Genomic DNA, 24,893 nt, shown 5'->3' with positions numbered 1-24,893 from the left:
TTCTATAAGTCTGATCTGGAATCATTATGGTCTAACGCAGTCACCATGCAGTAGGTTTTTGATGAAAGAAAGTTTTTCTCTTTCATTTTAAATGCTTCCCTGCAAACGTCTGTAGAGTTGTGTATATTTAATAGTGTTCACCACTATTAATAAACTGGCAATAGCTCAATACACCTCTCCAGGGCCCTTGAGTAAAAGGGACTGGCAATTTTGGACTGATGGAGGAAAAACTATTTCATGTGGCATGATCCATTAGAGCTCTCTCAGAAGACTTGACACTCATTGAGTGTTCTAAGGTTCAAGATAGCATCCTCTACCCTGCAGTTTCAAGACATCCTTGAAATTTTAATTCCTTCAAGCTTTTGCACACCTGTGGTAATATTTGCTATTTTGATCCAGTGCCAGATTTTATCTAATGATAAAAACATAGGCAAATATCCTCACTTTTTATTTGGGACTGTATCTGTTATCTTTGCCCATTTGCTTCACCTGGCTATAATCCTTTGCAGACTCTACTGACTGCTCATAGCTCGCTTCCCCTCTTACCAACCTGGACCCAACGTATTGATGCAGCTACTCGCATGACAACAGCCATATTTCATTAGGAGTTTGAGGAGATTTGATAAGTCAGCAAAAATACTCAAAAATTTCTACAGATGTACTGTGGAGAGTATCCTAACTGGCTGCATCACCGTCTGGTATGTGGGGGTGAGGGAGCTATGGCACAGAATCAAAATGAGCTGCGGAGAGTTGTGAACTCAGTCAGCTCCAGAGTGTCCAAGACATCTTCAAGGAGCAATGCCTCAGAAAAGTGATGTCCATCATTAAGGACCCCCATCACCCAGGTCACGCCTTGTTCTCATTGCTGTAACAGGAGGGCACACACTCAACAATTCAGAAACAGCTTCTTCTCCTCTGCTACCCAGTTTCTGAATGGACATTGAACCCATGAACACTATCTCGCTACTTTTTTTATTTCTGTTGTTGCACTACTTACTTAACTATATAAAACATTATGCTTACTGTAAATCAGTTTTTTTCCCTCTATCACCATGTATTGCATATACTGCAAAGCCAACAAATTTCACAACATATGCTGGTGATATTAAACCTGATTCTGATTCCGATTCTGACATCACAAAACTTGGATACACCACACTCTTGTAATTAAAATAAACTGCATATAGCTGTAAACTCAGAACTGATGCCTGTAGCTTCCCACTAGGAATTGGCCCATTTCCCCCTACCTGCTCCCGTGAAGGCCCTTGGAATGGTTTACTGTGTTAAAGAGGCAGGATGATGGTGCCAGCCACAATATAACATCCTGAAGTGGTTTGCACCCAATAATTTACTTTCTGGAGAATAAATACTTATTATAATCTAGGAAGCATGGTCTTTACTTTTGTACACAACAAGCTTCCTGCTCAGGGAGGCAGTAGAGGCTATGTCATTAAATATATTCAAGACACAGTTGAACAGATTTTTACATAGAGGTGAATTTAAGGATTATGGGGGAAAGCCAGGTAGGTAGAGCTGAGCCCACAGCCAATTCAGCTATGATCTTTTTGAGTGACGAAGCAGGCTCGACAGACAAGATAGCCCACTCCTGCAACAAATTTATATGATGTTATTATGTTCTTTCAAAGATAACATTTAGTGACCAGATCATCTGTTCTGCTAGCAAAGGCAAGAAGTGCTGTAAGATCTTAGCAGGTCAAGAAGAGAGGAAAATATTTGACCCATGTCTCTTCATGTTAACCTGTGGAGTGTTCCGAGTATTCCATATTTTTGTTTCAGTTTTACAGTATCTACTGATCCTTTTGTTCTAATTAAGTTTGATCATTTTGGTTAGAGGGTGAATTTTAGCTAGTGCTTTTAGTGAACTGTTGGTGTTTGGAATATTTTGGACAGTGGTCTCCACAATGAATTTAGTAAGGGGTTTATTTCTTTACCATTGACTTTGGCAAGGTCAGTCAGACATGATTCTGTTCCTAAGGAATACCTCTGATGAATCTTATTTGTGCAGAAAGGAACACGTGACCTACCCACTCCAGCCACCTACTGTACTTGGATAGATAGATTCACTCAGCTAACTTGAAGCTGTTTGGTAAACAGAGAGTGCAGATTAAAAAATGGTAAAGTGTGAACCCTGTGATTATTCAGAATGGTCACCTTTCTACAGTTGAACTCCAGGGGTCCAGAGGAGGTTCATGAGAATGAAAGGATTAACACATGAGGAGGGTTTGATGGCTCTGGGTGGGCCTCTGTTGACTGGAGTTTAGAAGAATAGGGTGGGAGGGTGGAATCTCATTGAAACATCAAATAATTAGAGTTGGAAAGGATGGAAATCTAGGACCAGAGGACCCAGCCTCAAGAGTAGAAGGGCGTCCCTTTAGAACAGATGTGGGGAGGAATTTCTTTAGCCAGAGGGTGGCGAATCTGGAATTCATTGCTACTGGTGGCTGTGGAGGACAGGCCATTGGGTGCATTTAAGGCGGAGGTTGATAGGTTCTTGATCAGTCAGGGCATGAAAGGTTACGGGAAGAAGGCAGAGGAATGAGGTTGAGGGTGTTTATAAATCAGCCGTGATAGAATGGCCTAATTCTGGTCCAATGTTTTATGGTCTTATGGTTTGGAGACAAAAGGGGTTTGTGGTTTGAACAGAATTATGGGCTTAATGAAGGAGGCCATGGATTGGAAGTTTTCCCTGGATATGAATGACTATCAGCAGGACAGGACTAGGTGGCACGGAAGGCAACAAGATAAATTGTTTAGAAAAGACTTTAATTTCTTCAACATCTTTCACAACTTCTGGAGATCCCAAGGTGTTTTCCTTCAAGTATAAAGTCTTTTTTGTAGCTTGATGACTTGTGATCTAGGAAATTTCATAGCCAGACTGACCCCCAAATGGGACAGCGAGTATTCTTATTTAGGAGTTTGAAGAGATTTGGCATGTCCACAAATACACTCAAAAACTTCTATAGATGTACCATGGAGAGAATTCTGACAGGCTGCACCACTGTCTGGTATGGGGGTGGGGGTGGGGAAATGCTACTGCACAGGACCAAAAGAAGCTGCAGAGGGTTGTAAATCTAGTCAGCTTCGTCTTGGGTACTAACCTACAAAGTACCCAGGACGTCTTCAGGGAGTGGTGTCTCAGCAAGGCAGCGTCCATTATTAAGGACCACCAGCACCCAGGGCATTACACTTTTCTCACTGTTACCATCAGGTAGGAGGTACAGAAGCCTGAAGGCACACACTCAGTGATTCAGGAACAGCTTCTTCCCCTCTGCCATCCAATTCCTAAATGGACACTGAACCCTTAGACACCACCTCACTTTTTTTAATATACAGTATTTCAGTTTTTTTGCATGTTTTTAATCTATTCAATATATGTATGTTGTAATTAATTTAATTTTATTTCTTTTCTATATTATGTATTGCATTGAACTGCTGCTGCTAAGTTAACAAATTTCACTTCACATGCCGGTGATAATAAACCTGATTCTGATTCTGATTATGTTATGTAATATAGAACAGTACAGTACAGTGCAGACCATTCAGCCCACAAAATTATGCTGTTAATGAGCAGATTGTTTGGCTTTATAGATCTCTGACTGAAGGATCATTGCTAGCCCTCAATAGCTGGGTGAGAAACAGACCATTGGCTGGAGGAACTCAGCAAGGCGAGCAGCATCTGTAGAAGACAAGATATGGTAAACTTTTCAGGTTGAACATTTAAGCCCTGATGAAGGGTTTTGACCTGAAATGCCTACAATTCCCTTCCTCCCAAAAATGCAGCTTGACCTACTGAGCTCTTCCAACATCTGTAACCTGTTCATCCAGAGAACTGCCACTCACTGGATGTTGTTTTTTTTTGTGTTTTGCACCATTCTCTGTAAACGCTAAGACTGTTGTGCATGAAAATCCCAGGAAGTCAGCAGTTTCTGAGATACTCAAACCACCCCATCTGGCACCAAGAATGACTCTACAGTCAGTCACTTAGATCACATTTTGGTGTTGGTTCTGAGTGGTTGCAACATGATTGGCTGGTTAAATATTTGCATTAAGTTCAAAGTAGATTCTGTTATCGGAGTACATATATGTCAGCATTTATAACCTGAGATTAATTTTCTTGTGAGCATTATCAACAAATCTATAGAATAATAACTATAGCAGAATCAGGGAAAGACCACTTAACTAGGGAGTTCAATCAGAGTACAGAAGACAACAAACTATGTAAATTCAAAAAGAAGAAACAATAATAATAAATAAATAAGCAATAAGTATCAAGAGCGTGAGATGAAGAGTCCTTGAGAGTGAGTCCTTTGGCTGTGGGAGCATTTCAGTTATGGGGCAAGTGAACTTGAGTGAAGTTATTCTCTTTGGTTCAAGATCCTGATGGTTGAGGGATAATAACTGTTCCTGAACATGGTGGTGCAAGTTCTGAGGCTCTTGTACCTTCTTCCTGATGGCAGCGGTGAGAAGAGAGCATGTCCTGGGTGGTGGAGGACCCTGATGATGGATATTGCTTTCCTGTGACAAAGTTTCATGTCAGTGTGCTCAATGACACATCAACATGAAATGCATTAGCGAGCTGTTGTACCTAATAAAGTGGCCACTGTGTATATATCTGAGAGTGCAATTGATGCTACTTTGTTTCACATCTCTCCAGTAAAATGGGAGCCTTGGTAATACAGCACTGGCTTAGTTCTAAGCTGGAGAGCTGTGTAATCGGTATTTGTGAGGTGGAATGGTGTTGAATCATTGGGGGAGGATTCATATGTCAGCAACATTGCAAAATCAGTGGGAAGGTTTCTTCTAATTGTAACTTGCATCAATACCAGAAATGTAGAATGTGATCACAGTCCCACTAAAAATAGTAAACACTAAGACCTCTTAGTGCTCTGCTGACACAATGAGGGAGCAAAGCCTTCAGCTGCATGGGGATAAAGAGCCTGGTAGATCTATAAAGAGGCAAGTCAAAGTAAGGGAGATGGCACTACTTTGTGTATCCAGTTCTCTTTACAGGTGTTGAAAATCTGAAGAGGTTGAAGGACAATAAATGGGCAAAAAATAACAAATTGTGCAAATACAAAAAGAAAGTCAAAATAACAGTAATAATAAAGAAATAAATAATATTGGAGCATGAGTTGTAGAGTCCTTGAAAGTGAGTCCACAGGTAGTCCATAGTCCATGATGGAATGTCAGATGGGCTGAATGGCCTAATTCTGTTCCTGTGTCTTTTGGACATTGCATATCCTAAAAACTACATCCCTAACAAACCACTTTCAGATGCATTCTGATTTTCTGCTGAAATGCAGGAGTGGTATAGGTTGAGTTTTCACTGGGTACTGTATCGGACAGTTCAGCTTAGTCAGTGTTTGTGATGAATATGCACCTCTTTCTTTTCATTGCAGCCCTTCGCCCTATCCCTCTAATCCCTTCTCCCTTCTGTGTTTAACATTATTGTTCACCTCCGTGATTCCCATTGTTAGTGTACCCATTATCTCTTCACTCTCTGCATGAGGACATTTCTCCTGAATTGATTAGTGGCTGCCTATGGGCTGCTGGTCCTGGTTGTGCTCATCAGTCAGATTTAAGAGCGACTTGCTCGGTGAATTGGTAGGAACGCAGCCAGTGCTATGTTTGTGACATGGCCAAACTGGTAAGAAATTCACACAGTTTTACTCATAAGAAATCTATTTCTTTTCTATTCAGCAATGAAGAAAACATTCATATATCTGTAATGTAAAACTTTATATACATACACAAAGTGCACTGCAGATGCTGTGGTCAAATCAACACGTACAAACAAGCTGGATGAACTCAGTAGGTCGGGCAGCATCTGTTGAAAGGAGCAGTCAACGTTTCGGGCTGAGACCCTTCGTCAGGATTGAAGAAGGAGGGGGCAGGGGCTGGGGGAGGGTGGAAGGTGCCAGGTGAAAAACCAATCATCATGGGGTGGGGGAGGGGAAGCAGGGAGGGGATAGGCAGGAGAGGTGAAGAAGGAATGGAAGGGGAAAGCACTATGGGTAGTAGAAGAAGGCAGAATCATGAGAGAGGTGATAGGCAGCTAGAAGAGGAGGCAGAGTGAAAGTGTGATGGTGGGAGGGAGAGGAAGGGAATTACCAGAAGTTGGAGAATTCAGTGTTCATTACAAGGGGGCTAGAGGCTACCCAGACGGTATATGAGGTGTTGCTCCTCCAACCTGAGTTTGGCCTCATCATGGCAGTAGAGGAGGCCATGTATGGACATATCCAAAGGAGAATGTGAAGGAGATTTGAAGTGGGTGGCAACCAGGAGATCCTGTTATATACATACACTCAGTGGCCACTCTATTCTGAACCTCCTGTACCTAATATAATGGCCACTGAGTGTATGTTCATGGTCTTCTGCTGCTGTAGCCCGTCCACTTCAAGGCTCGGTGTTCAGAGATGCTCTTCTGCATGCCACTGTGTTAACCAGTGGTTATTTGAGTTATTGTCACTTACCTATTGGCTTGAACCAGTCTGACCAATCACTGTTGACCTCTCCCATTAACAAGGTGTTTTCATCTACAGAGCTGCTGCTCACTGGATGCTTTTGCTTTTTGCACCATTAGATCATAAGACCATCAGACATGAGTGCAGAATTAGGCCATTCACCCCAGCGAGTACGTTCTGCCATTCCATCATGGCTGATCCCGGATCCCACTCAACCCCATAAACCTGCCTTCTCGCCATATTCTTTGATTCCCTGACCAACCAGTAAACTATCAGCTTCCGCCTTATATACCTGCAGACTTGGCCTCCACTGCATTCTGTGGCAGAACATTCCACAGATTTACTACTCTCTGGCTAAAAAAATTCCTCCTTACCTCTGTTCGAAAGGGCCACCCCTCAATTTGGAGGCTGTGCTCTCTGGTTGTGGATACACTCAACATAGGAAACATCCTCTCCACATCCACCCTATCCTTTCAACATTCAGCAGGTTTCAATGAGATCCTCCCCCACCCCCACATTCTTCTCAATTCCAGTGAGTACAGGCACAAAGCTGCCAAATGCTCCTCATATTTTCACCCCTTCGTTCCCGGAATCATCCTTGTGAACCTCCTCTGGACACTCTCCTATGACAATACAACCTTTCTGAGATATGGGGCCTAAAACTGTTGACAATACTCCCAAGTGCAGCCTGACCAGTGTCTTACCAAAATGCATTATCATATATTTCCCAACACTGTATTCCATCTGCCACTTTTTTGCCCATTCTTCCACTATGTCTACATCCTTCTACAATCACTCTGCTTCCTCAGCACTGCCTACCCCTCCACCTATCTTTGCTACAAAGCCATCAATTCCATTATCTAAATCATTGACAACAATGTGAAAAGCAGCAGACCCAATACTGATCCCTGAGAAGCACCACTAGTCACCGGCAGCCAACCAGAAAAGACCCCTTTTATTCCCACTCGCTGCCTCCTGTCTGTCAGCCATTCCTCTATCCATGCCAGTATCTTTCCTGTAATGCCATAGGATTTTATCGTGTTAAGCAGCCTTATGTGTGGCACCTTATCAAATACCTAAAAGTCCAAGTAAATGACATCCACTGCCTCTCCTTTGCCTACCCAACTTGTTATTTCATCAAAGAACTCCCAACAGATTAGTCAGACAAGATTTCCCTTTACAGAAACCACGCCAATTTTGACTTATTTTATCTTTAGTCTTCAAGTACATTGAAACCTCATCCTTAATAATAGACTCCAACACTTTACCAGTCACTGACGTCAGGCTAAGTGGCTTATAATTTCCTTTCTTTTGCCTTCCTCCCTTCTTAAAGGAGTGGCATTTACAATCTTCCAATTCTCTGGGACCATGCCAGAATCGAGTGAATCTTGAAAGATCATGACCAATGCATCAGTTATCTCTTGAACAACCTCTCTCAGGACTCTGGGATGTAGTCCACCTGGCCCAGGTGACTTATCCACCTTTGAGTTTGCCTAGAACTTTTCTCTTTGCAATAGCAATGGCACTCATTCCCATTCCCTGACACTCACGATCTCTGGCACACTGCTGTTGTCTTCCAGTGAAGACAGGTGCAAAGTTCATCTGTCATTTCTTTGTCCCCCATTACTACCTCACCAACATCATTTTGCAGTGGTCCAATATCAACTCTCACCCCCGTTTTATATAACTGAAAAAACATTTAGCATCCTGCTTAACACACAGAAAATGCTGGAGGAACTCAGCAGGCCAGGCAGTATCTATGGAAAAGAGTACAGTCGACATTTTGGGCTGAAACCCTTTGGCAGGACTGGAGAAAAAATGCTGAAGAGTAGATTTAAAAGGCGGGGGAAGGAGAGAGAGAAACACAAGGTGATAGGTGAAACCTGAAGGGGGAGGGATGAAGTAAAGACTGGGAAGTTGATTGGTGAAAGGGACAGAGACCATGGGAAAAAGAAAAGGGGGAGGAGCACCAGAGGGCGGTGATGGGTGGGCAAAGGAGATAAGGTGAAAGAGGGAAAAGGGGATGGGGAATGGTGAAGCAAAGGGTGGGTGGGGGCATTACCAGAAGTTCAGGAAATCAATATTCAGGTTAGAGGCTACCCAAACAGAATATAAGGTGGTGTTCCTCCAAGTGTGGCTTCGTCACAACAGTGGAGGAGGCCATGGATAGACATATCGAAATGGGAAGGGAATTAAAATGGGTGGCCACTGGGAAATCCCGCTTCTTCTGCCGGGCGGAGTGTAGGTGCTTGGTGAAATAGTCTCACATCTATATTGGGTCTGACCGATATACAGGAGGCCACACCGGTACCACCAGACACAGTATATGACCCCAGCAGCCTCACATGTGAAGTATTACCTCACCGGGAAGGACTGTTTGGGGCCCTGAATGATAGTGAGGGAGGAGTTGTAGGAGCAAGTGTAGCACTTGTTCCACTTGCAAGGATAAGTGCCAGGAGGGAGATCAGTAGAGAGGGACAAATGGACAAGGGAATCGCGTACGGAGTGATCCCTGTGGAAAGCAGAAAGTGGGAGGGAGGGAAAGACGTGTTTGGTGGTGGGATCCCATTAGAGATGAAGGAATTTTTGGAGAATTACCCTCCCCACCCCCCCACCACCACCACCAGCATCCAGCACATAATGACCTTGTGTGTCTCTCTCCCCTCCCCCCACTTTTAAATCTGCTCCTCAGCTCTTTTTCTCCAGTAATGCCAAAGGATTTCAGCCTGAAACATTGACTGTACTCTTTTCCATGGATGCTGCTTGGCCTGCTGAATGCCTCCAGCATGTTGTGTGCGTTGGTTGGATTTCCGGCATCTGCAGATTTTCACTTGTTTGTGTTTAGTATCCTACTTTATATTATTGGCTAGTCTGCCCTCATATTTCATCTTTTCACTTTTTATAGCTTTTTTAATTGCCTTTTGTTGGATTTTAAAAGCTTCCCAATCATCCAACTTCCCACTCACTTTCGATAATTTATATGCTTTCTCCTTAGCTTTTATGCAGTTCTTAACTTCCTTTGTCAGACCCTGCCATTTACGAACTTCTTCATCTGCGGGACATATCTATCCTGCGCCTTTCCCAGAATTCCTAGAAACTTCTCTGTAAACTCTAGAGACTCTTGTGCGTTAAAATCCCAGGAGATCAGCAGTTTCTGAGATACTCAAACCACCCCATCTGGCACCAACAATCATTCCACAGTCAAAGTCACTTAGATCACATTTCTTTTTCCAAATGTTTGGTTTGAACAACAACTGAACTTCTTGACCATGCCAGCATGCTTTTATGCATTGAATTGTTACCATATGATTGGCTGACTAGATATTTGCTTTAATGAATGGGAGTACAGGTGTACCTAATGAAGTGGCCTTTGAGTATATGGAAGGACTTGTATCATTACATTCTTCAGTTACGTCTTTCAAAGAAAGATACATGAGCCTGATCACATCTTCTTGATGATTATAACCTCCCCATTTTGTTGTCAGTCTTCTTTATTTTTGTTGTACTTTTCCCAACACTTTTCCATCTTCTGGTCATACAGAGACTATGACTTAAGTGGCCTGGTAGGGTATAACCAAGATTTGTTGTCTTGCTGTTGGTTATCAAAGGCATGTGCAGATTTCTACTCTTGTACCATGGACAGCGTTCTAACTGGGTTGCATCACTGTCTGGTCTGGGGAGGGTCCACTGCACAGGATCAGAAAAAGCTGCAGAAAGTTTGCAAAGTCAGTCAGCTCCACCATGGGCACTAGCCTCCCCAGCATCGAGGACATCTACAAAAGACAATGCCTCAAAAAGGTGGTATCTATCATTAAGGACCCCCATCACCCAGGACATGCCCTCTTCTCATTGCTACCATCAGGGAGGTGGTACAAGAACCTGAAGGCACACATTCAACATTGTTAGAACAGCTCTTTCCTCTCTGCCATCAAATACTGAACACTACCTCAGTATTTTACGCTCTTTTTTAGCACACCTTATTTAATTTAATTTTTATACGGTATATATTTTTATACTGTATATATTATAGTAATTTATTGTATTTTTATGTATTGCAATGTACTGCTGCTGCAAAACAACAAATTTCACGGTGATGCCAGTGATATTAATTTGATTCTAATCTTCAGCATTGCCATCTTATTGGAAGTACATTTGGGACTTTGTGTTGCCTATGTTGGTGCTTTGAGTGATATATCTGTTTATGTGCCTGGATCATCTGCTGTAGCACAGAATTTATACTTAATTTTCAATGAGTTTATTGCCCTGTTATTCCATTACTAAATAACACACTCTGATTCATAGTGCCATTTATTTTCCATTTTAATCCCCCCTCTCCCGTCTCCCCACCATTTTCTTCATTTTCCTTTGTTCCTAACTCATACAGGGTATCTGCTTAACCCCCATCCAACCCCTACCCTGACACCCTACTCCCCAGCCCATTAATAAAAGTCCCATCTAAGGGTCTTGGCCTGAAATACCGACTGCCCATTCTCCTCCATAGATGCTACCCGACATGCTGATGTTCCACTGGCATTTTGTGTGTGTTGCTTTGTATTTCCAGCATCTGCAGAGTCCTTTGTGTTTATCATTAAAAAAGAAGTCTTCTGCCACTCAGTTCTTGACAGAACTTGCAAGAACTGTTAACATCTTCCACAAGGCAAGGAAAGTTCCCATCTTGGAGAAATCATTAGTACTGAGAACATAACACACCCATCACAGCGCTGGTCTGAATCAGACACGGCCTATGATAGACTAGTCGATTTTGCAGAGGGCATTTTCAAATGCGATTTCAAACTAAATCATTGCGGCGTTAATTAACAATAATTTATTTGACAGTGATGAGGGCAGCTGGTGAAAGCTCTTAATACAATAAATCTTCAGCTAATTGGGTGTTGCAATAGGAGAGACATCAGGAGGTCGAGACCGCCCACTGACTGTCAGTAGCCTAGTAATGGTGGTATTGGACTACCATTAACTAAAGGAGTCATCAGTTCAGTTATCACCATGATGCAAGATGGGACAAGGGTATGAATTCATTAAACCTGTTTGCTTTATAGTGCTGTTCTGGAATGTCAATACTTGGTCAGTTCAGGAGCGACTCTGATGGTAGATTCAAAGTTCAAGACTATCCTCAGCATCAACTAATGAAATATTTTATAGAACATAGAACATTACAGCACAGTACAGGCCCGTCAGTCCACAATGTTGTGCCGACCTTTTAACCTGCTCTAAGATTAATCTAACCCTTCCCTCCCACAGATCCCCCCATTCTTCTATCATCCATGGCCCTATGTAAGAGTTTCTTACATGTCTCTAATGTAGTTGCCTCTTCCACGATCTGTGGCAGTGCATTCCATGCACCTACCGCTCTCTGTGTAAAAATAAAACCTCGGACATTCAGACTGCTGGAGGAACTCAGCAGGTCAGGTAGCATCTATGGAAAAGAGTAAACAGTTGATGTTTCAGTTGGTGTTGTGTATGTTGCTTTGGATTTACAGCATCTGCAGATTTTCTCTTGTTTGTGATTTATCTTTGACATTCCCACCCCCATACTTTCCTTCAGTCACCTTAAAATTATTCTTCCTTGTATTAACCATTTCCGCCCTGGGAAAAAGTCTTTGGCTGTCCACTTGATCTATCATGTACACCTCTTTCAATTCACCTCTCATTCTCCTTCGCTCCAAAGAGAAAAGCCTGAGCTTGCTGAACTTATCGTCGAAAGACCTGCTGTCCAATTCAGGCAGCATCCTGGTAAATCTCCTCTGCATCCTCCCTAAAGCTTCCACATTCTCTTCACAATGAGGCAACCAGAACTGAACACAATATTTCAAGTGTGTTTTAACCAGTGTTTTATAGAGTTGTAGCATTACCTCATGGCTCTTGAAATCAATCCCCCAACTAATGAAGGTCAACACACTGTACATCTTCTTAACAGCCCCATCAACTTGTGCAGCAACTTTGAGGGATCTATGGACGTGAACCCTGTGATCCCTCTGTTCCTCCACACTGCAAAGAGTCCTCTCTGTGTTCTGCCTTCAAATTCGAGTTTCCAAAGTGAATCACTTCCAGGTTGAACTCCCATTTGCCACCTAGCCCAGATCTGCATCTTGTCAATGTCCTGTTGTAACCTTTGACTATGTTCTACACTATCCACAACACCATCAGCCTCCTGTAAACTTACTAACCCAACCTGCCACTTTCCTTATCCAATTTCACAGACCAGACATGACCAGGGAAAATGGATATAACTCATGCAAGCCTACAAATAGGATTAAGGTGTTGGGCCAATAGTTTTTTTAAGTCTGCAGGTATTGGGCCCATAGAGAGTATGGGTTGGTGGTGCACTGAATGCTGACTTCCTGTATAGGATGAGAAGGAATGTGCCCAGGTTCAAATGTCCAAGCAATTTCAGCCATTAGTCCTCTCACCAGGGATCCAAACTTCTGGTACAGACTTGAGAGCTGTTCAGTTTCACAACCAGACACCAATTCTTGGAGTTTCCACCATTGTTCCTTCTAAGCTGCATGGGTGCATGGCCACACAGTAACTGAAATGCTCCCATGCACATAGCCTTTGTTACCATGCTGCTGGAATAAAGGCAGTTTATGAGACGTGAAAGATTTTCTTTGTTGTACTGTATTTGATTACACCAGTTAATAAATAAAATTACAATTCGACCACCTTGAATCTGGCATTCAGTAATCTGGTTCTACCGTTAGTTCGCCAGCTTAATTTCAAATTTCTCATGTCACCACTGTTCTGGTGTCACCATTAGCAGAATCCCTGTCTTTAAAAGAAGGAAACCGTTCCTCTGTTGTTATTCTGCATTTATTTTTATAATCTATGCTTATCTAGCCCCAGTCTTGTCTTCAATGAACAAATGAAGTGCTTCTCATGGTGTAAAGCACAAACACCATACGTTATCTATTCAAGATAAGCTGGAAGTTCTGAAAAAACTCGACAATGGTGTAACTGTGAAAAGCACATGCAACTTGGCTCTTCCGCAGTTCATGATATAAAGAAAGAAAAAGAAAAGTTGCTCTTGTTCTTTGGCGACAGCAAACCAAAAACACAGATGTGTACAAGGAAAACAATAAAAGGTGGAAGATTAAAATGTAAACATGAGGAAATCTGCAGATGCTGAAAATTCAAGCATCACACACAAAATGCTGGTGGAATGCAGCAGGCCAGGCAGCATCTGTAGGAAGTGCTTCTCCCTATAGGTGCTGCCTGGCCTGCTGCGTTCCACCAGCGTTTTGTGTGAAAGGTGGAAGATGTTCACAGCTAGATAAAGTTCTCATACAGTGGTTTAAATCCGCGTCAGCGAGGCAGAGAACTGTCAGGAGAGATGGTGAAGGAACACGCAAGATTATTTCATGAAGAATTGGGACTGGATTGTAAGTGGGATTACAGTGAAGGGTGGCTTCAGTGTTTCAGATAGTGACATGGCATAAAGTTTCATGCAGTGTGTGGTGAAAAATGCTCAGCAGACAAGGAAGCTGCCGCTAAGTTTGTTGATGAGTGCACTAAGTTAATATCTAATGAAAATTTAAGTCCCGAGCAAGTCTACAATGTGGACGAAACCGGCTTGAATCAGAATCACCAGTATTTGTCATGAAATTTTTTAACTTTATTGCAGTAGTACAATGAAATACACGATGAATAAATGTAGAGAAAAATCTGAGTTTCATTAAGCGTATATAGATGTCTATTAAATAGTTAAAATAAGTAGTGAAAGAAAACAGAAATAAAAAGGTAGTGAAGTAGTGTTCATGGATTCATTGTCCATTTAGAAATTGGATGGTAGAGGGGAAGAAGTTGTTCCTGAATCACTGAGTGAGTACCTTCTGGGCTTCTGTGCCACCTTCCCAACAGTACCAATGAAAAGAGAGCATTCCCTGGGTGGTGGGCATCCTTAATGGTGAATGTCACCTTCCTAAGATATCACACCTTGAAGATGTCTTGGATACTACAGAAGCTGGTACCTATGATGGAGCTGACTAATTTTACAGCTTTCTGTAACTTACTTCAATCTCGTGTGGAGCATCCCCCGCGCCCCCCCCCCCCCATACCAGACGGTGTTGCAGCCATTCAGAATGCTCTCCATGGTACGTATGTAGACATTTTTGAGTGTTTTAGTTGACAAATCAAATCTCCTTGCAAGCGGAACAAGTGCTACACCTGCCCCTACACCTCCTCCCTCTCTACCGTTCAGGGCCCCAAACAGTCCTTCCAACTGAGGTGACACTTCACTGTAAGTCTGTTGGGGTCATATACTGTGTCCGGTGCTCCCAGTGTGGCCTCCTGTATATCGGTGAGACCCCATTGTAGATTGGGAGGCCACTTTGCTGAGCACCTACGCTCCATCTGCCAGAAAAAATGGGATCTCCCAGTGGCCACCCATTTTATTTCCACTTTCCGTTCCCATTCTGATATGTGTAACCATGGCCTCCTCCACTGTTGTGATGAGGCCACACTCAGGTCGGAAGAACAGCACCTTATATTCTGTCTGGGTAGCCTCCAATCTGATGGCATGAACATCAATTTCTCAGAATCAGGTTTATTATCACCGGCATGTGTGGTGAAATTTGTTAACTTAGCTGTAGCAGTTCAATTCAATAGATAATATAGAAGAAAAAATAAAAAAAATATTAAGAATAAATAAGTAAATCAATTATGGTATACATATATTGAATAGGTTAAAAATCATTCAAAATGCAAATAATATATACTAAAAAAGTGAGGGAGTGTTCAAGGGTTCAATGTCCATTTAGGAATCGGATGGCAGAGGGGAAGAAGCTGTTCCTGAACGGCTGAGTGTGTGCCTTCAGCCTTCTGTACCTCCTACCTGATGGTAATAGTGAGAAAAGAGCATGCCCTGGGTGCTGGAGGTCCTTAATAATGGACGCTGCCTTTCTGAGACACCACTCCTTGAAGTTGTCCTTGAAGATTCTGTGCCCAGACTGGTTCAATCAATTAGCATTCCTTTCCTACCTTCAATAGAAGAGTGTTTTTGTAAGCACATTGTTTGAATGCAGTTTCTTTCTTGTTTTATATGGTGATTGGGGACAGCGCTTGCAGTGACTCGGAGCCTTCACTGCAGTTAGTATAGAAAGAGACAGAAAAAGTTTCATGCTACTTTATCTAAGTGTGTAAAGAGGACGACTACCACAAGTTTCCCATGCTTCTGTGCTCGCTTAAGGGGAAATGTGTTAAGATTGATTGGAACTTGCAGTGAGCATGGCCTATTTTTTTCTCTCAGGCTGTGCAGCGGCCCAGAAAGAAGGTTGTTAAGCAGTCTGGCGGAGGAGCTAATGTTAAAAGAGTTGGAACTTTCACCAGTTCACGATGTCCAAAAGCATCTTCCAGCCCATGTAGTACTTTTTGAAGTCAAACCTTTATCTTAATATGGAAAATATGGCAGCCAGTTCGAACAACGTGAGAGCTCTTGTAAACAGCAATGACAAAGTAACCCCTCTTTTGATGGTTAAAATATCAATGTTGGGGAGAACTCATCTGGTCTCTCTGAAATAGTGCCATGATTTTTTTTTAACTTCAGTCTGAGAGCAGACGGGGCTTGGTTATATATCTTGTTCCGAAGATAGGACATCCAGCCATACTGCATTGTCTCAGTGCTGCACTGAAGTACCAAGTAACACACACACACAAAACACTGGGGGAACTCAGCAAGTCAGGCACCACCTATGGAGGGGAATAAACAGTTGACACTTTGGGCTGCGATCCTTCAGCAGGACTGGAAAGGAAGCGGGTAGAAGCCAGAATAAGAGAATTTCTTGTGCTTCTGACATGCTAAACTGGATACTTTTAGTGGACTCCCTGGAGAAGGACAGAGACCCACAAATTCCACACTCAGAAAAGAGTGCTAGAATTGTTCTATGGCTAGTATGCAGAGCATTCCTCCTACATCCATATTGCTGCTGATAACCTCTGCCTGTTTCATTTTTGGACCAGATGCTGAGGTGAAGCATCAAAGCTTCATTTATTATCAAAATATATATGCAGTATTCAACTCTGAGATTCTTCTTCTCCAGAAAGCCATGAAACAAAGAGATCCATGGAAATCAGTTCAAAGAGAAACAGTAAACCAACCCCCTCCCCACACAAATAAAGAATGGCAACAGGATCATCAATCCCCCCCCAACCCCTCTCCCATACAAAACGCAACAAGAATATCAACCTCCAAATACCCTTCCCCTGCACAAAAAATATAAAAGCAATACGAACATCAACAATCTAATGCTGGATTGCCATGGAGTTCAGGAGTTTAAGATATATCTCCTCTACATTAACAGCCCAGAAATAACTATTATAGTCATCTTTAAAAACTATTTCTAATCAGCATAACTACATGTTTTGCTCAATTAAAATGTTGTCAGCAGGACCAGTGACAGCTTTTTGATATTAAAGGAGATGAGTGATGTAGGGTTGGAACAGGATAGTGATGCAGAAGATAAAATTAGCAGCAATGTTATTGGGCGGTAGAGCAGGCCTGAGGAAACTAATGGCTGACTCTTTAATTCTTGAATAGTGAAGGGTACTGCTTGTCTATTATGTAGTTATTCCTCAACGCGACTGGTGCAACAGTCGGTGGCAACTGTGCTGTTTCTTTAGCATTTTGGCCGTTTTTTACGAGGCTGAGTTGTTAGCTCGATGCTCAACCCAACACGGATAGAAAGTGTGCAAGGAGCCCGTGAAGTTGGGTGCTAATGCCACCCCATCACTGGCTGGCTAACTTGACTATATGAGGCAGTAATCTGTGGTCTGACATTTCCAAGAGTACGTCCAGCAGCAAAGGGGAAGGAGTTCCCACATCAGCCAATCCTTGAATGCAAGCTTTTGGTATCTCTGGGATTTTTGAGATCACAGAAGGCTTCTGGTTCCTAAATCGTGATGTAGTTGCTTATTGAATTCTTCAAAGGAACATAGTTCCATATTTTCCTGAGCTTTCCTTCAAAGAGTGTTGGCAGGAAATCAATGTGGTATGAAATAAAGTGTGTGTGTGTGTGTGTGTGTGTGTGTGTGTGTGTGTGTGTGTTGGAAGCTTTGACAGTAATGCATTAACTACCCAAGGCTTATTTTCTATTTTTAGACCCTTGAAACGTCCTTGTGGAATGAAGCTGTTTTAATCCACCTCCCGTTGACGCGCTTTTTGATTTCTGTGAGAGAGGCAGAATGTGGGAATTAGATTGGACCCCCCTGCTCTGTCTGTCTGTCTGTCTTTGGGAGTGCATCTCTGTCTTGCCTGTCTCTCTCTCTACATGCTGCCGTGTTCATCTGCCTGTCTGTTGTGTATGGGTCTGGATGCACCTACCCTTTGTGAGTGTGTGTGCGTGTGTGTGTCTCCTGCCCGACGCTGTCTACCTGTTTTTTAATTTCCCAACCACCTACCTCTGTTCCCCCTCCCCTGTAAATGCTGCCTTGGATCTCGGATGAATGGAGGCACGGCTCAGGCTAATTTTATCTTGGACTGAATGTTGTGACGTCAATAAGCCAGCTGCTGGTGTACAATGTCAGGTCCTGGGGGGGTGGGGGGGCCCTAAATCGAGCATCAGTCTGCCCATATCCTTTGCCAGTCTGCCACGATCACAGTGACTCCTTCACCGTATCTAACACAATTTCGAAGGTTGTCAGAAAGTAAAAGAAAGAAAGAGAAACTGTTGTTACTTCAATTAATCACAGTGACATCAGGTAATCCTTGTGATGCAGTTACACTGAGAGATCAGAGGTGGAGAGGGTCAGCAACTTTAAATTCCTTGATGTTATTATTTTGGAGGACCTGTCTTGAACTTTGAACTTTGATTAACTGGACAGCAGCAGCCCACGCTGAGGGCATCTTTACTCAGACTTCAAGTTGGTAGAATTAATCCTCAATTTGCTGTCCATAGTTTATTTTTTCGAGGGGAATGTAGGTGGTCATATTTGCAGATGACACCAAAGTTGGTGATTTAGTGGACAGAGAACAAGGTTGTCTAAGGATACAACTGGATCTAGATTAACTGGGAAGATGGGCAAGGGAATGGCAGATAGAATGTAATTCAGATAAATGCAGGGTAATACATTTTAAGACCATAAGACATTGGAGCAGAATTAGGCCATTCAGCCCATTGTCTGTTCCGCCATTCCATCATGGTTGATTTATTTTCCCTCTCAACCCTATTCTCCTGTTTTCTCCCTGTAACCTTTGACTCTCGACTGATCAAGAACCTGTGAATCTATGTTTTAAATCTACTTGAAGACTTGGCCTCCGCAGCTCTCTGTGGCAATGAATTCCACAGATACACCACAGTCTGGCTAAAGAAATTCCTTCTCATCTCTGTTCTAAGATGAGCAGAAACTTCTGGGAAGTTAAATCAGGGCAGGACATACACAGTGAATGGCAGCACCTGTAGAAGTGTAGAACTTGGCAACATAGTTAGATAGGATGCTGAAGGAGGCAAAAGGCACATGGTACAGAGTACAGGAGTCGATACTTACTGTTCCTGCTCTACTGATGTTGATGAGATTGCATTTGGTGTATTGTGTGCTGTTCTGATCGTCATGCTATAGACAGTATATAGTATGATTATATGATAAAGCTACACTCAGTGGCCACTTTATTAGGTACACCTGTACATCTGATTGTTAATGCAAATATCTAATCAGCCAATCATGTGGCAGCAACCCAATGCATAAAAGCATGCAGACGTGGTCAAGAGGTTCAGTTGTTGTTCAAACCAAACATCAGAATGGGGAAGAAATGTGATCTAAGTGACTTTAATCAATGATTACTGGTGCCAGATGGGGTAGCTTGAATATCTCAGAGACCGCTGATCTGCTGGGATTTTCACACACAACATTCTCCAGAGTTTACAGAGAATGGTGTGGAAAACAAAAAAAAAATCAGTGAGTGGCTGATCTATGTGTGAAAATGCTTGGTTAATGAGAGAGGTCAGAGGAGAATGGCCAGACTGATTGAAGCTGACAAGAAGACTACAGTAACCCAGATAACCACGCATTACAACAGTGGTGCACAGAAGAGCATCTCTGAATGCACAACACGTCGAACCTTGAAGTGGATGGGTTACAGCAGCAGAACACCACAAGCATGCACTCAGCTTATTAGGTACAGGAGGAACTGAATAAAGCGGCCAGAGAGTGCATGGTGGGTGCAGAAATAATTCAAAAGGATGCTGCTTGTATTGGAGGACTTGAGTTATAAAGAGACACAGTAGACTGGGTAGTTTTTCTAATGTTGATTAGGTTACTTTTGGGATATTGTTTGCAGTTTTGGTCACCGTGGTATGGGAAGTATGTAATTATATTTTTAAGCTAGAGTGAGTGCCGAAACAATTCAAAAGGATGTTGCTAGGACTGGAGGGCTTGAAGGAGAGACAGCTTAGCCTTTCCGAATACTGTCTTTCTTACTGCCTGTTATACCTTCTGGCATTTAGGGCAGCAATGAAGGTCCTCCATTTCTGCCTGCCCACTGTCGCACACAGATGGGAAAGGATTCTTCGTTGCTGTTTCGGTAACAATTTTGTTTTACCAGTCTGGGTTGTTAGCCCTGAGATCAGTGGACTGTTCTTTGCTTGGCCTCTACCCTTTGAGCTTTTTGCACTGGGTGACCCTCCCAAGAGCCAAAGCAGTAAACTGTTGACAGTACTCAAGGTGAGACCTCACAGTGGCTTATAAAACTTCAACATCACAGCCCTGCTCTTGTATTCTAGACCTCTTGAAAGGAATGCTAATATTACATTTACCTTCCTCACCACCAACTCTACCTGCAAGTTAATCTTTAAGGTATTCTGCACAAGGACTCCCAGTCCCTTTGCATCTCAGAGTCTTGGATTTTCTCCTTTGTATTAGTAACTGCACTCACTTGTGTGTGAGTGCACAAATGTGTGGCTGAAAAGCTGGTGCAGGGAGCAGAGTTTTGGGTTCTTGGATCATTAGGATCTTTTCTGGGGGAGGTATGACCGATACAAAAGGGGTGAGTTGCACCTGAATACGAGGGAACCAATATTCTCACGGGCAGGTTTATTAGAACTGTTGGAGAGGGTTTAAACTAATTTGGCAGAGGGATAGGAACCGGCGTGAAGGAACTCAGGATGCGATGAATGGTAAAAAAGCAAAGGTAGTGTGTAGTCAGACTGTCAGGAAGGGCAGGCAGATGATTCCAAGATTACAAATTGTATTGGAGGGATGGGAAGGTCGGCAGAGGGGGTGGTGTGGCTCTGCTGGTAAAGAATGGCATCGAATCAGTAGAAAGATGTAGCATAGGATCAGAAGATGTTGAATCCTTGTGGGTTGCGTTAAGAAACTGCAAGGGTAAAAGGACCCTGATGGCAGTTATATACAGGACTCGCAACAGCAGCTGGGATGTGGACCACAGATTACACCAGCTAATACAAAAAGTTTACTAAAGGGCAATGGGAGGGTCATGGGAAATTTTAACATGCAGCTAGATTGGGAAAGTCAGGTTGGTAATGGATTTCAAGAGAGTAAATTTGTTGAATGCCTATGAAATGGCTTTTTAGAGCAATTTGTCATTGAGCCCACTAGGGGATCAGCTGTACTGGACTGAGTGTTAAGTAATGAACCAGAGGTGATTAGCCAGCTTAATCACAATATAATTGAGTTCAACTTGAAATTTGATGGGAAAAAGTAACATCTGACGTAGCAGTATTTCAGTGGAGTAAAGGAAGTTACAGTGGTATGAGAGAGGAGTTGGCCAAAGTAAATTGGAAGGAGATGCTGGCAGGGGTGACAGCAGAGCAGCAAGGGATTGAGTTTATGGGGAAAATGAGGAAGGTGCAGGATAGATGTATCCCAAAAACAAAGAAATACTCGAATGGCAAAATAGTACAACCGTGGCTGACAATGGAAGTCAAAGCTAATGTAAAAGCAAAAGAGAGGGCATACAGCAAAGCAAAAATGAGTGGGTAGATGATCGGGAAGCTTTTAGAACCCTACTGAGAGCAACCAGAAGAATCATTAGGAGGGAAAAGATGAAATAGGAAAGCAAACTGCAAACAATATCAAGGTGTGTAGAAAAAGCTTTTTCAAGTACGTAAAAATAAAAGAGATGAGAGTTGATATAGGCCCGCTAGAAAATGAAGCAGAAGAAATAAAAATGGGAGACAAGGAGATGGCAGATGAACTAAATGAGTATTTTGCACTAGAAGACACTAGCAGTGAGCCAGTAAACATCTGGCAGCTCTCCCTCCCTCCAAAGTGCAGTAGAAGCAATGCAAGAAGTCTCTGACTCTAGCACCTGGGAGGCAACATACCATTCAGGTGTCTCATTCACGTCCACAATATCTCCTGTCTGTTCCTCGTACTGTTGAGTCCCCTACCATTACCACTGCCCTCTTCTCCCTCTTTCCCTTCTGCACCACGGACCCATGTTCAGTGCCGGCAACCTGGTTTCAGTGGCATCCCCTGGGAAGACATCTCCACAACAGTATCCAAACTGATATATTTATCATTGAGAGGAATGGCTACAGGGGTGCTCTGCGCTAACTGCCTATTCACCTCCCTGTTCCTTCTCTTGACAGTCAGTCATCCAGCTACCCACCTCCTGCAACTTAGGGCTGACTACTTCCCAGTAAATCCAATCGATGATCTCCGCACTCTCCCATACAAGCCGAAGGTCATCCAGCTGCTGCTCCAGATCCCTAACACGGTCTTCAAAGAGCTGCAGCCAGATGCACTTCTCACAGATGTAGTTCCCTGGGAGACTGGGTCTACCAGGACTCCAACATCTGGCATGAAGAACACACAACGACCATTTAAACTACACTAACCGCTCCTGACACAGGAAGGAAAAAGGAAACCTTAACAGAAGCGTACCCAGAGCCAACGCCTCTTCCAAGCTGAAGCCTGACACCCCCACTCTCACTACTGGCCCACTCCCAGGAGTGGCCGCTCTGTTTGTCCCTTCTGTACTTTCATTTACTCCTCTTTGCGCTGCTCCCACCGCTGTTTGGGCCACCAGACTGACACCGAATGCCTGCGAAGCTCTCCTTTTAAACAAACACCGTCAACCTGTGAGGAACCTTCTCGTGTGCTGCTGTCATTGCTGACTGGGCCACCGGAATGGCAGTCTCCTTACAGACCGTGGTGGGAATTGAATCCAGGTCTCTGGCACGGCAGAAATGTTACGCTAATCGCCACACCTTTCTGTGTATCTCAAATCTGCACAGCAAGATCTCACTGAAAACTAAGATTTAATAGCTGCTCAACATTTGCTTTCCTATTTTCCTGCCAACACGAATAACTTCACCAGTCCTCACCTTGTACTCCACCTGCTAACTATTCCAATCTTGTCATCTGTTATTACGGACACCTTGTGAATTTCTTACAGCTTGGTGTCCTACCAAGTTTTGTACTATTAACAAGCAGGGATATATAGTACTATCTTTTTCATTCATGGCCACCCACCATCCAGGCCATGCTGTCTTCTTGCTGCTGCCATCGGGAAGGAAGTCCAGGAGTCTTCAGTCCCACACCACCAGGTTCAGGAACAGTTATTACCCCTCAACCATCAGGCTCCTAAACCAGCATGGATAACCTCACTCACCAAACTCTGTACTGATCACTGAACACAACCTATGAATTAACCTGACTCAAGGACTCTGCAACTCATGTTCTCAGTATTGTTTATTTATTATTACTTGTTTCTTTTTGTATTTGCACGGTTCGTCATTCTTTGTTTATTTGTAGTTTTGCATTGATTCTGTTGTACTTCTTTTCTACTGTGAATGCCCGCAGGAAAATGAATATGACATGTACAGTACTGTGCAAAAGTCTCGGGAAGGCACCCTAGATTTTTTACACTGTTTCAGATGGTGTGACCTCCACAGAGTCCTGATCTCACATCATTGAGGCTGTCTGAGATTACCTGGAGAACCAGAAGCAAGTGAGACAGCCAAAGTCTGCAGAAGAACTGGGTCAAGTTCTCCAAGATGCTTGGATCAACCCACCAGCCAGCCTTCTTATAAAACTGCACAACAGTGTACCTAAGAGAATGATGCAGTTTTAAAGACAAAGGGTGGTCACATCAAATATTGATTTGATTTAATCTTAACTGTTTACTGCTCTTTATAGTAATTTTTTTTGTATATCAATACTTTTAATTTCATCATTTTTGAAAGTACCTTCACTTTACAGAATTTTTTACATCTGCCTAAGACTTTTGCACAGTACTGTATGTACTTCTGATAATAAATTTACTTTAAAATTTTGATATTAATATTTGTTATTTGACCTTCCATTTCCATCAGCCATATCATCAGCCCTTTCCATACTTCTCCATGTCGTATGTAAAAAAAAATATCCAATATGTAGTATGGATAATGAACAAGTCTTTTCCACAATCTTCCATTATTGGAGGGACCATGCTAAACCTGTAGGGTGAGTCACTCTTCTGCTCTTCAAGGAGCGTAGAGCCACTTCGGTAAGATGTGTGGTATTATTGTCCAAACCTTCCCAAAGTGGAGTTAAATAAACAAAATAGACACACTAATATGGAAGTGTGACTTGTAGAACAAAACTTGTGATCAAATCTTTAATGGAAAATCCTCAAGGATACTCTCTATTGGCTGTTAAGCACTTCCAGATGTGCTAATAAGCAGATCACAAATGCAAATAATTGTCATTAATATTCATATTTATGCAAATATACAGTGTTGTCTGTCTGTACCGGCTTGCCATTACCAAATCATGTGGGGCTGCATTGGCTATCTCTTGAGAAACACAGTATGTAAATGAGGAATCTGGATGAATGACAGGTGGGGGTGAGGGGGAGGAGAAGGGGGAATAATGATGGAGTGTGATTTCTTTGAAACTGAATAATATGCCCATTTTAATAATCTCTACAGATGAAAATCTGTACCTTATCAACATTAAGAACACTTCCCCCTCAGAGGAACAAATCTTCACTCTACAAGATGCCAAATGTTTTCAATGCAAAAGAATACCGGAAATTGGGGAAAAAGATGAGAAATGTTTCTAATGAAGCACTTTTCATAGCCCTTGTTAATTCTCCAGTTACTGGAGACTGGTTCTAGGGATACAGTCATGAAGGAACTTGGGAGAATCCCCCCACACCCTCATCCTGTTCGGAGACCCTTGCTGAGCGCACTGCAAAAATCTTACACGTTGGTTGTTTGTCAGTCTTTTTTTATGCGTAGTTTTTCATTCATTCTGTTGTATTTCTGTGAATGCCTACAGGAAAATGGATCTCAGGGTAGTGTATGGTGACATATACATACTTTGAACTTAGATACTGTTTTGTTCACTACACAATCTTAGTGAAGATTGATTCCATCTACACATTTATTTATTTATTTTTCTTATTATGATTTATAATATAGTTTAGGTATTGCACTGTAGTGTTGCCGCAAG

The 24,893-nt window shown here is 42.7% G+C and overlaps 1 protein-coding gene across 4 annotated transcripts in view; it reads left to right on the top strand.

Moving 5' to 3' along the window:
- The window catches only part of ppm1e (protein phosphatase, Mg2+/Mn2+ dependent, 1E), a 152,985-nt gene that overhangs the window by 47,416 nt on the left and 80,676 nt on the right, over positions 1 to 24,893 (top strand). The window lies entirely within an intron of this gene.

This window comes from Hypanus sabinus, chromosome 6 (genome assembly GCF_030144855.1).
Source record: "Hypanus sabinus isolate sHypSab1 chromosome 6, sHypSab1.hap1, whole genome shotgun sequence".
NCBI lineage: Eukaryota > Metazoa > Chordata > Chondrichthyes > Myliobatiformes > Dasyatidae > Hypanus > Hypanus sabinus.
The sequence above is the reverse complement of the archived record's forward strand: the minus strand, read 5'-3'. Positions and strand labels throughout refer to the sequence as shown.